The following is an 11,177-nucleotide window of genomic DNA, read 5'->3' as shown; positions in this document are numbered from 1 at the left end:
GCAGGCTGTGCTTTCTACTCTGGAAGAATTTATAATTGAGAAATGAACAAGTCAGCCTGAAGTGGGACAGATGGATGGTGAATGAAGACCAGAAAGGAATGTCTAGATTGTACCCACCATGAGATAGAGAACCTGTTTTTGTCATTGAGTCCTCAGCACCTTGCATGGCGCCAGATGCACAGGAAAGGATCAGTAGGTACATATTGGTCTGATCTAACATCAGAGATCTGAAGGAAAAAGATAGACTTACTTACTCATCCTTATGCAGGTTATCAGTTGTTATAGCAACCATATAATCTGTTGTCATAAGGTTTGAGAAGACATAATGAACTATAGTCTCAGACTGTAGAAAACCGTGAACCTGGGAAAGATGAAAAGAATAGTCAAATAAATTACTAAAAATAAGAGAGCTGAAAGGTATCCCTGATTCTCTTGTAGCCTTTGCATATTTTCCCTGAGGGAACCAAATTGCTCCATGTCACCTCCTGGCTTGGAGGAAATGTGTCCTGTTGGAAGTGTTCTCTGAAAGCCACTTGAATTGGGAAAGCCTGTAGTGATTTTAAAAAATGAAGACTTCTGATCATATTTCAGACCAACCATATGAGATATGCTAGGTGTTTGGCCATGGAAAGTGTTTTAATTGACTTGCATGTGCTTCTTGTTGTGAATGGTTTGGTAGGGAATAATGATTTGGCAGTAGATCCTAGCTTGAAACATTAGAATGGCACAGCCTCAAAGTCCTCAATTGTGAGACTATATTTTAGGAAGTATGCAACAGAAGTCCTATAGAATTAAATAAAAAACCTAATGATTTAAGAGAGCAAGAAGATAAGCCACAGACTGGGAGAAAATATTTGTAAAAGATATTTCTGATAAAGAACTAGTATCCAAAATATACAAGGAACAACAATAATATGGAAAATTGTCAAAAGACCTAAATAGACACTTCAACAAAGGAGATATACAGATGGCAAGTAAGTATGTGAAACAAGGCTCCATATCATATGTCATTAATGAATTGCAGTGTAAAACAACGATGAGATGCTACTGCACACCTATTAGAATGGCCAAAATCCAAAATCCTGACTACACTGAATGCTGGCAATCTGTGAAACAATAGGACTTTCATTCATTGCTGGTAAGAAAGCAGAATGGTCACTTTGGAAGACAGTTTAGCATTTTCTTATAAACTAACCATACTCTTACTGTATGATGAGGCAATGGCACTGCTTGGTATTTACCCAAGTGAATTGAAAATTATGTACGCATACACACACACACACACACACACACACACAAACTGTACATGAAGATTTATAGAAGCTTTATTTATAATTGCCAAAACTTGGAAGTAACTCAGATATTCAACAGATCGGGGTGCCTGAGTGGTCTAGTCATTAAGCATCTGCCTTTGGATCAGGTCATGATCACAGTGTCCTGGGATCAGGTCATGATCACACGTCGGGCTCCCTGCTCAGCAGAAAGCCTTTTTCTCCCTCTCCCACTCCCCCAGCTTCTGTTCCTGCTCTTGTTGTCTCTCTCTCTGTCAAATAAATAAATAAAATCTTAAAAAAAAAAGATATTCAGTAGGTGAATGAATAAACTCTGGTACATTCAGACAATGGATTATTATTCAGTGCCAAAAAGAAATGAGCTATCAGGCCATGAGAATACATGGAGAAATTTTAAATGCTTATTACTAAGTGAAAGAAGCCAATAAGTCAAGGCTACATACTGTATGATTCTAAATATATGACATTCTGGAAAAGGGTGGAAAAATATCAGTGGTCTTGGGAGGAGTGGGAGAGATAAGGAGGGAAGAATAGGTGGAATACAGAGGATTTTGAGGGGAGTCAAACTTCTGTATGATGCTGTAATGGTGCATACGTGTCATTAGACATTTGTCCAAACCCATGGACTATACCACACCAAAAATAAACCCAATGCAGATTTTGAACTTTGGGTAATAATGCTGTGTTAAGGTAGGTTCATTGATTGCAACTGGTGTTAAACTGTGGAGGGGAAGATAGGGAGTACATATACAGGAATTCTCTGTACTGTCCACTCAATTTTTTAAAAGATTTTATTTATTTGAGAGAGAGACACACACACACACACACAGAGGGAACACAAGCAGGGGGAGTGGGAGAGGGAGAAGTAGGCTTCCTGCCAAGCAGGGAGCCTGATGTGGACTTTGATACCAGGACCCTGGGATCATGATCTGAGCCAAAGGCAGATGCTTCACAACTGAGCCACCTAGATGCCCTGTCCCCTCAAGTTTGCCGTGAACCTAAAACTACTCTAAAACATTAAAATCTGTTATTTTAAAAAGCCCAATAATTGATTGATTCCTTCATTTACTTATTCATTCATAAATATTAATCACATGTGTGATTGGCATTCTGTATTGTATTAGGCAAACAGAGCATGCCAGTTTAACTGAGCGACCAATCAGTAGATTGTAATGTGATGTGATAAGTACTGCAGTTGAAATAGAAACACAATGTTTCAGTGGACACTAACCCAGCTAAAGAAAAAAGACGAAAGGAGAAAAAGCTACTAACTCAGCTTTAGTCAGTTGGAGAAGTTTCAAGAGGAAGTAAGAGCTAAATAGAGTATTGAAGTATGACTATGTTGAAGTCTATCAGGGAAGGGCAATAGAAGCATTAAAATATGAAGAACTGTAGCAGTCATGAAACACGATAGGTCAACTCTCTTGAATGTCATCTACTGGCCTGCTATCATCATTCTAATTGTGGTACCATTGGTTATTTTCTTGATGGTGAACCTCCACATATGTAGTGGGCAAATGAAGATACTAACGATTATGAAAATTGTTATTATCTGGCTTAGGTGTAGAGAAGAAATTTATATTGATATATATTAAAATATTGTCAGTTTTTTGTTTTAATAAATCTGAAATGTATATTTTCTGGCTGTCCTAATTAGTTTATATAATTCAGATTTAATTAGAATAGAACAGAATCTAATGGAACCTCTGCATTTGCTCAGTAAATAAATGTTTTAGTCAATAGATTGTTTTTTAACAGGGTGTTTACTTATGATGCTTTTTACCTCAGTGATCAATCCAATTTAACATCTTACTGGAAGGGTCTGTTTCCTTTCCAGCTAATGGGATAAACACCAACAGTTCAGCAATAACACCTTCATTTCATACACTGAAGTCTAATATTAGACCTGTTGTATTCTGTTGCTTATCTTTGGTTCAGTGGACTTCAGCCATTGAAATAAAGTCTTTAAAGACAAATAAATGGTGTACCTGAAGTGTGCATGAATGCTATTATTTTCATATACTTGGACATAGACTTTTCACAGAATCATTCAGGGTGGCAAGGGCTCTGGATTTAATTTTGTTTAACATTTACTGCTCTATGCTTGGCTGTGTGTTAGGCACTTACTATTATTTTTATTCTTTTTTACTGTATGTTATCAGTAGGGGACTGATACTTTTATATTTAATGTAGTCTTACATTATGATTTTGGGAACTGAGTGTAGTCACCTTCCTTTATAGAATAAGTTCATCATCCTCAAATACTTCTTTTCCCCACATCCTCTTATGCAATATCGCATCTATGCAATATCATAAAGATGGTGATTAGAAGGGAAGACTATTTTCCATAATGAGGCATTTGGTGAACAGAGTACCTGGTAGATGTTGAAAAAATAAATTATAAACAAAATGATGAAACAACACATAATATATTAACTCAAGGAATTTGGGGTAAGCTGCTGGGAATTAACAGAATAAAAAATAATGAGGGCTCAAGAAATGTCTAGACTTTTTATTTCCCAGTTCTATCTTACTGAGACAGCATCTTTTGTGAAAAATTATAAAAATTTCTTAGGCATTTTAGGATCCACTATCAAAATAGTTAATGGTAAACCAATGAAGCTAACATTTCTTGTAAAAGAGTCTTGAATATCCTTGATGATTTTCACAGATCATTTTTAAAGAACTGTTTTAACCCATTCACAGAAACATCTGTTGAGTAAGCACCTGGCACGGTGGTATGGAGGTGAAGGTCAGGTGCCTGGCCTTCAGGGAACTCATAAAAAAGTAAACTGAGATTAAGAGTCACTTATGGTTTGTCTCCCTCCCAATCCCATCTTGTTTCATTTATTCTTCTCCTACCCCCTTAAGCCCCCATGTTGCATCGCCACTTCCTCATATCAGGGAGATCATATGAGAGTTGTCTTTCTCTGCTTGACGTATTTCGCTAAGCATGATAAGCTCTAGTTCCATCCATGTTGTCACAAATGGCAAGATTTCATTTCTTTTGGTGGCTGCATAGTATTCCATTGTGTATATATACCACATCTTCTTTATCCATTCATCTGTTGATTGACATCTAGGTTCTTTCCATACTTTGGCTATTGTGGACATTGCTGCTATAAACCTTTGGGTGCATGTGCCCCTTCGGATCACTACGTTTGTATCTTTAGGGTAAATACCCAGTAGTGCAATTGCTGGGTCATAGGGCAGTTCTATTTTCAACATTTTGAGGAACCTCCATGCTGTTTTCCAGAGTGGTTGCACCAGCTTGCATTCCCACCAACAGTGTAGGAGGGTTCCCCTTTCTCCGCATCCTCGCCAGCATCTGTCATTTCCTGACTTGTTAATTTTAGTCTAGCTTTTCAACTGATTCTCTTGAACTTTTCAAGAATATAATACCAGATAATGAATTTGAATATTCCTTGCCAAATTTATTATTTTAATTTCTCTTTTCACATTAGTTCCTAATATCATTGTTAAGCCCCTACAAAAACAGGCTTCGGGTGGTTTATTCATCCACTGTTGCATTTTAAGCTTGTTTCTGATTGTTAATTTGACATATATTTATACCTAATTTAAATACATATCTATTTTATCAAATGGCATTCTGCCATCTATAAAGATTTTATTCTTCTATTAACATCAATATTTTGAAATGTAGAAATAGATTTACTATGATTGAACCATGAAATAAAAAAAAAAAAGTAAACTGATCATTACAATAATGGTCATAACAACAGCTTGCTGTGCACTCTGCATATGCCAGGCTTTGTTCTAAACATTTTACACATATGTTCTTTCAGCCTCACAATAATCCCAAACTATAGGAACTATCGTTAATTCCACTTTGTGGATGAGAAATACAAAGGCACAGGGAGGGTGAAGATACTTGCTCAAGAGCACACAACTAGTATAAGACACAACTGGGAATTCCACTAGAATCTCTCTGCCCTCCAGGACCCACATGGCTTACCAATTTGCCCAAAAACCTTCTTTTAGGGTATAGAGTACATGAACTTCCAGAATAGTGAGGCTGCCTTAAAGAGAGCTACTTAATTCTAGACAGAAGAAATAACATGGACGTATACAATAAATTAGAATTTAAGGGGAACTCTAAAGTTCATGTGGCTTAAGTATGGAGCTCATGAATGTTAGGAAAGGGAGGAAAAGAAGTTGACTGGGGCTAAATTATGAGGGTTATGGGAAGTTGTGAAATACTGGCAGGAAAGTAACATGTTTGGATTGCATTTTAGATAAAATAAAAAGGGAACAAAATAGGAAGTCAAGTGGAAAAGCTAGTAGCATAAACTAATCAAGGAATGGTGAGGACCCAAGAAATAGCAGTAGAGATGAAAAGTACAAAAGTTTTTTTTTTTTTTTTCTTATAGATAGTAAGCTTCTATCTAGAGATAGAAGCGACAAACCTTGGTGACATATTTAGTTTGGGATGAAGGGACAGAAAGCCATAGTCTCCCAGGTTTCTGGCTTGGAGGACTGGGTGGAAGGTGATGCTCCTCCCTTAAACAGTGAATCTGGTGTGGGGAGGGGGAGGGAAGGAGCTGGTTAAACTTGGAATTCACTGGTTTGAGTTGGCTGGTTCTGTAGATCTGGAACAAAGACTACCCCAGCCATCATCAGCATATGGATGGTAGTTGAAGCCAGGGGTTTAGATGAAGTCACCCAGGAAGAATTCATAGAATGCCAAGCATTGAGGCCCAACAGAGGAACCCTGTGCAATAGTAAAATTATCAAAGAGCAGGAACATGAGGACCCTGCGAAGGAGTGGCCAGAAAAGAAGGAGAAAAGACAGGAGACAGTAGAATAGAAACCGTTCTTGGTTGAGCACAGTAGCACATACAGAAGAGGTGCTAGTTCAAAAGCCCTGAATACCAGTTATAGAAACTTAATTCTATCTCAGATTTCTTTAAAATTACTTTCCCAGACATTCCTGTTTTTACTCATTAAGATATTTGTGATCTCAAATTTTCTGTGATTCCTCTCAGGTCAAACTCTGGATTCATGGGAAGGTGGAATTATGCATTCGTAGGAGGAAATACCAAAGCCCCAAGTAGAAAATATCTTAACAGAGAGCATTTTGCACAAGATACCCAGAATTATTATCCCTGCACATTCATAACTTTTTCTCAATTTAGCTGACATGCTCTACTACCATGTTAGTTATAGACAGAGGCCACAGATAGAGAGAAAATATCTCACACATCAAGAGAAAAAGAAATGATGAAAGGGCAAAGTTGGGCATAATTTTCTTTTGGAACCTGAAACACCTGCTACATTTCCTGGAGCCTGAAATGGCCTCTGTTGCTTTCGCTACTGCTCTAACCATCTGCTAAGCTGCAGAGAGGTGGTCTGCAGCATCTGAAAGCCGCTGCAAATGCTTCAAGTCAGGCTTGTTGGCACAGTAAGGAAGCCAGGGAGGTGTTGGTGCCAAATGCAGGTCCCATTTCTTTCGCTTTGCTGCCATGAGAAAAATTAACCAAGGCCTTTAGAGCTGCCATTGACATAAACATGATTTAACGTCTTTTTAGCATTTTCAGGACCACAGCATTAGCAGAAACCTTGGAGATGTTTAAGAGTGGAGTCTCGAAAGTCGTTCTCTGGCAAGCCATTTTAAAAGCAGATGTCGTGGGCATACTTCAGTACAGCTGCCTATTAGGTGACAGCACTTCAAATGCATAGAACGTGAAGGAAATGTACATTCTGTTTTCTTTATAGGATGGCAACCAACATCTGCCTCTTTTAAGTGTGGGACCAGATTTCGTGGTTGTTGCCTGCTCTGCCTTCCGTGTTCTGTGCTTCTGTCCAGCATGGTGAAGAAAGGCCTGATTAAATCAGGAAAGCTGTCCATATGAATCTATAGATGCAGTATCTGTGCAGTCATTTATTTACATAACTATCTTTTTTATTCTACAGGGAGCTTCTTGACAGTTGGAGCCAGATCTTTTTCAGGTCTAAATCCTGATTGCACTTCTTACTAGTTGGCAAACCTGGGCAAGAGACTTAGCTGCTTTGAGTCTCAGTTTCTTCATGTGTGTCTTACTGGCTTTGTGATGCTGAATGATGCTGCCATCTTCAAAAGCATCTAACAGGGTGCCTGGCACATGGTAGGTGCTCAATAACTGTCTATGGAATAAAAGACATAGAAGCTCCTGCTGTAGGGTGAATGTGAAAATTTTCATTACATGTTTGCCTTGTAATTGTATAAAGCCTCTTTTTTCATCTGTGAAGCAAGCTTGTGGCTTAAAATGTGAAGGGATATGCTGACCTGCTGGCTATTTGGTGAGTAGAGAATTCAGAGCATCTTACCTTACCAGTCCTTTAAAGAATTGGAGAGTTTGGACATGACTCCTGTTTTTACCCTTTTATTTTTTCTTTTTTTTGAGAGCAAGACAGAGAGAAAGCGGGGGTAGGGGCTGAAGGACAGAGAGACTCTTAAGCAGGCTCCATGCCAACACAGAGCTCCACCTAGGCTCGATTTCATGACCTGAGCCGAAATCAAGAATTGGAGACTTAACCAACAGAGCCACCCCAGTGCTCCATGGTGCCTGTTTTTAGGTCCCTATCTATACTCACGTTTCTTTGTCTCACCAAAGTGTGCTTTTGTTTTAAGACACTGTTCACAGCTATCTGCTTTTTTGGAAGGCTGACTTAAAAACCAATTTGTATTGGTAAGTGACTAAAAATGGCTTAAAACTGCTTTTTAAACTGTGTTCTGATACTTCCTGTGGAATCTTTGGGGAAGTCTAATGAAGAGCTGCAGGGATTTGCAGCTTCAAACCTGTGACTCAGGGTACTCCACCCCCAATCCCAATTTTCATCAGAAAAGTTCTACTTTTTATAAAATAAGTGGTACATATATATGTATATTTTCTACATACATACATACATATTTACTTAATTAAAGAATAGGTTTTACTATTTTTAAAAAATTAATCTTTAAAGACAACTTACGAATACTGACTGGCTTATCTCCTTTTACCTCATGCCCTTTTTTCATGAGACTCAACAATTTTCTTTAATCCTGGAATCCTAGCAAATGATAGGAAGTGATAGTCACTAGGAATCACCTTGTGGTTGCTAAGATTTACTTCAGTTCCTTCTTTGATAGAGTTATTAGACTGGTAATAAATCATTTGACATGGAGCATTTGAACTTAGCAAAGTATATCATGTATTCTCATGGATAAGAAGGGTAAGTATGAATCAGGTGTCTTATAATTAAGTGGATAATTGACAGAATATTAACCAAAGGACCTGATTTATAGATAAACACCCATCTGGAGAGAAATTTCTATTGATAGCCTCAGGGTTGTGTTCCATAGTCTTTTCATATTCCCTGCTTTGGAAATTTGTGACTTGGGTGAAGCTATTGAGGGAAGTCTTACCAAATTTGCAGATGACAAAGCTGTGAGGGTTAAAGAATGTGTGGGGTGGCAGAATTAGGATCCCAAAAGAGCTTGACAAGGTGGAAGGAACATTTTGAAGTGAAAAAACATAATGAAATTTAACAGGGATAAATGTGAGGTCCTGTGCTTGGGTCAAAAAACAGGAATATAACTGTGCTTCTAGGGATGATGAAGTTGTAGCCTCTGAGCAGAATGTGTAAAAATGCTTAGAGGTATTAGATAACAGTCATATTTCTAGAAGTCTGCAATATGATGTGGATGCCTTCAAAGCTACTCTGAGTTTAGGGGATGCATCAGTTGAATAAACAGAATGTAGATTTAAGATTGGCACAGACCCACTTTTCTTAAGACTGCTCAGATTTTTCAGGGATAATGTACTTCTCAAGGTATACAAACTGAAACACATTAGAAAGAAACTGAATGTAAAACCTTCAAACTCTATTGCATGAGGAGGGTTCCAGCCTGAACTTCAGGGAATAGAACTATATGACCTAGAGACAAGAATAGGATGTATCAAGGACTCCTGGGTGGTGCAGTTGGTTAAGCATATGACTCTTGGTTTTGGCTCAGGTCGTGATCTCAGGGTTGTGGGATTGAGCCTTGCGTGGGGCTAGGCACTGAGTGCAGTCTGCTTGGGATTCTCTCTCCCTCTCCCTCTGCCCTTCCCACTCATGCTCTAAAATGAATAAAAATTCTTTAAAAAAGAAAAAGAATAGGATGTACCAAAGTCATCATCTAAAAATATTTAAATTGTTATCATTTAGAAATTTTTGGTGTGACCAGAGGGAAGAAGTCAAATCGATGAGAAATTTCAGATTGGTGGACAGTAACTCAATATAAGGAAGAATGTTTCAGCAATAAGAACTGTCCAAGAAGGGTGCAGTCTCCATGAGATAATTTGTTCTTTATTATTATTATTTATTTATTTGAGAGTGAAACTGAGAGAGAGAGAGAGAGAGACTGGTCATGAGCAGTGGGGGAGGAGCAGAGGGAGAAGCAGACTCACTGCTGTGCAGGGAGCCCAACGTGGGGCTCCATCCCAGAACCCTGAGATCATGCTCTGAGCTGGAGACAGATGGTTAAGTGACTGAGCTACCCAGTTACCCCTAATTTGTTTCTTTCGATGGTACTGGATAGACTGGACTGCCAGTGTCAGAGATGTAGAACAAACACATTTTAAAAAATGGTCTAACCTGTACCCTTGGGGATAAAAATATATGTTTATAAAAAATAAAAAATTTTAAAAAATGGTCTAATGTGATAACTTGTGAAATCTTTCCAGATTTCACAAAGCCAGAGATTTTATGACTTATAAGATAATTTAAGACACAGTAACAACTACGTGGGATGGATGATGTTTTAAGGCAAAAACGGCTCTTCCTTCATTTTTCACCTTAGATGCAACTTCTCATTGCTTCTTTCCCATTTTAGCTAAAAACATATTCAGATTTTTAAATTTAGGGTATTATCAAAAATTACCTTACCTTTTTACTTTTCAAAATTTTGTTTTCATTTTTTTTAAGATTTTATTTTATTTATTTACATATTGGAGGGAGAGAGAGGCGGGGAGGGACACAACGTGAGGGGAGGAGCAGAAGGAGAAGGAGAGAGAGAATCTCAAGCAGACTCCCTGTGCTACACAGAGTCCGAAGTGGGCTGTGTTTCATGACCCTGAGATCATGAACTGAACTAAAATCAAGTGTTGAATGCTTAACTGACTGAGACACCCAGGCTCCCCTACTTTTCAAAATTTTAATTTTAAATTCCACAATAGAAAAATGTGACTGAATGAAACAATTCTCAGATTCTAGACAGAGTTGAGTGCTTTAGAAAGCAAGTAATAATAAAATTTGAAAGAACCCCTTCATTAAAAAGTCTGGGTAATTAAATCAAATAAGCAAGCAAAAATGAACCACAACAGTGTTGCCTGAAACATGATAAATGTTTCACTTCACAAACTCAATTTAGAATAAAAGATATTGAAATGTCTTTACTTATTTCTAGGTAAGAGATACTCTGATTTCTTTTTTTTTTTTTCTTTGACTCTACACACCATAGGCGTTTAATTAGGTAACCTAGCAAAATCCAGTCTCCTAGCAAGGGGAAGTAGTGATTGGTAAATACACCAATCAGGGATTTTAATTGCAAATAGTAGAAAAGATTAATGGTGTGGAACTTGAGCATGCATTCAGAATTAACTGGAAAGGTTGTTTAAAAACAGATTGTTGATTCAGTAGGTCTAGAGTGGGGCTTAATAGTTTAAATTCCTAATAAGTCTTCAGGAGATGCTGCTGGTACTGATTTAGGACCATACTTTGAGGATCATGTGTTAAAAGATAGCAGAGGTTTTCAGAATTCTTGGGAGTTCTAGAGGAATAGACTGAAGGCCAAACTTAAGAACAATGCCCCATACTCTCCTGGGCTTGATGAGGAAAATTTTGCCTTTTCTGTTGGTACCA

The sequence above is a fragment of the Mustela erminea genome, chromosome 12 (genome assembly GCF_009829155.1).
Source record: "Mustela erminea isolate mMusErm1 chromosome 12, mMusErm1.Pri, whole genome shotgun sequence".
NCBI lineage: Eukaryota > Metazoa > Chordata > Mammalia > Carnivora > Mustelidae > Mustela > Mustela erminea.
Note: the sequence above shows the minus strand (reverse complement) of the source record.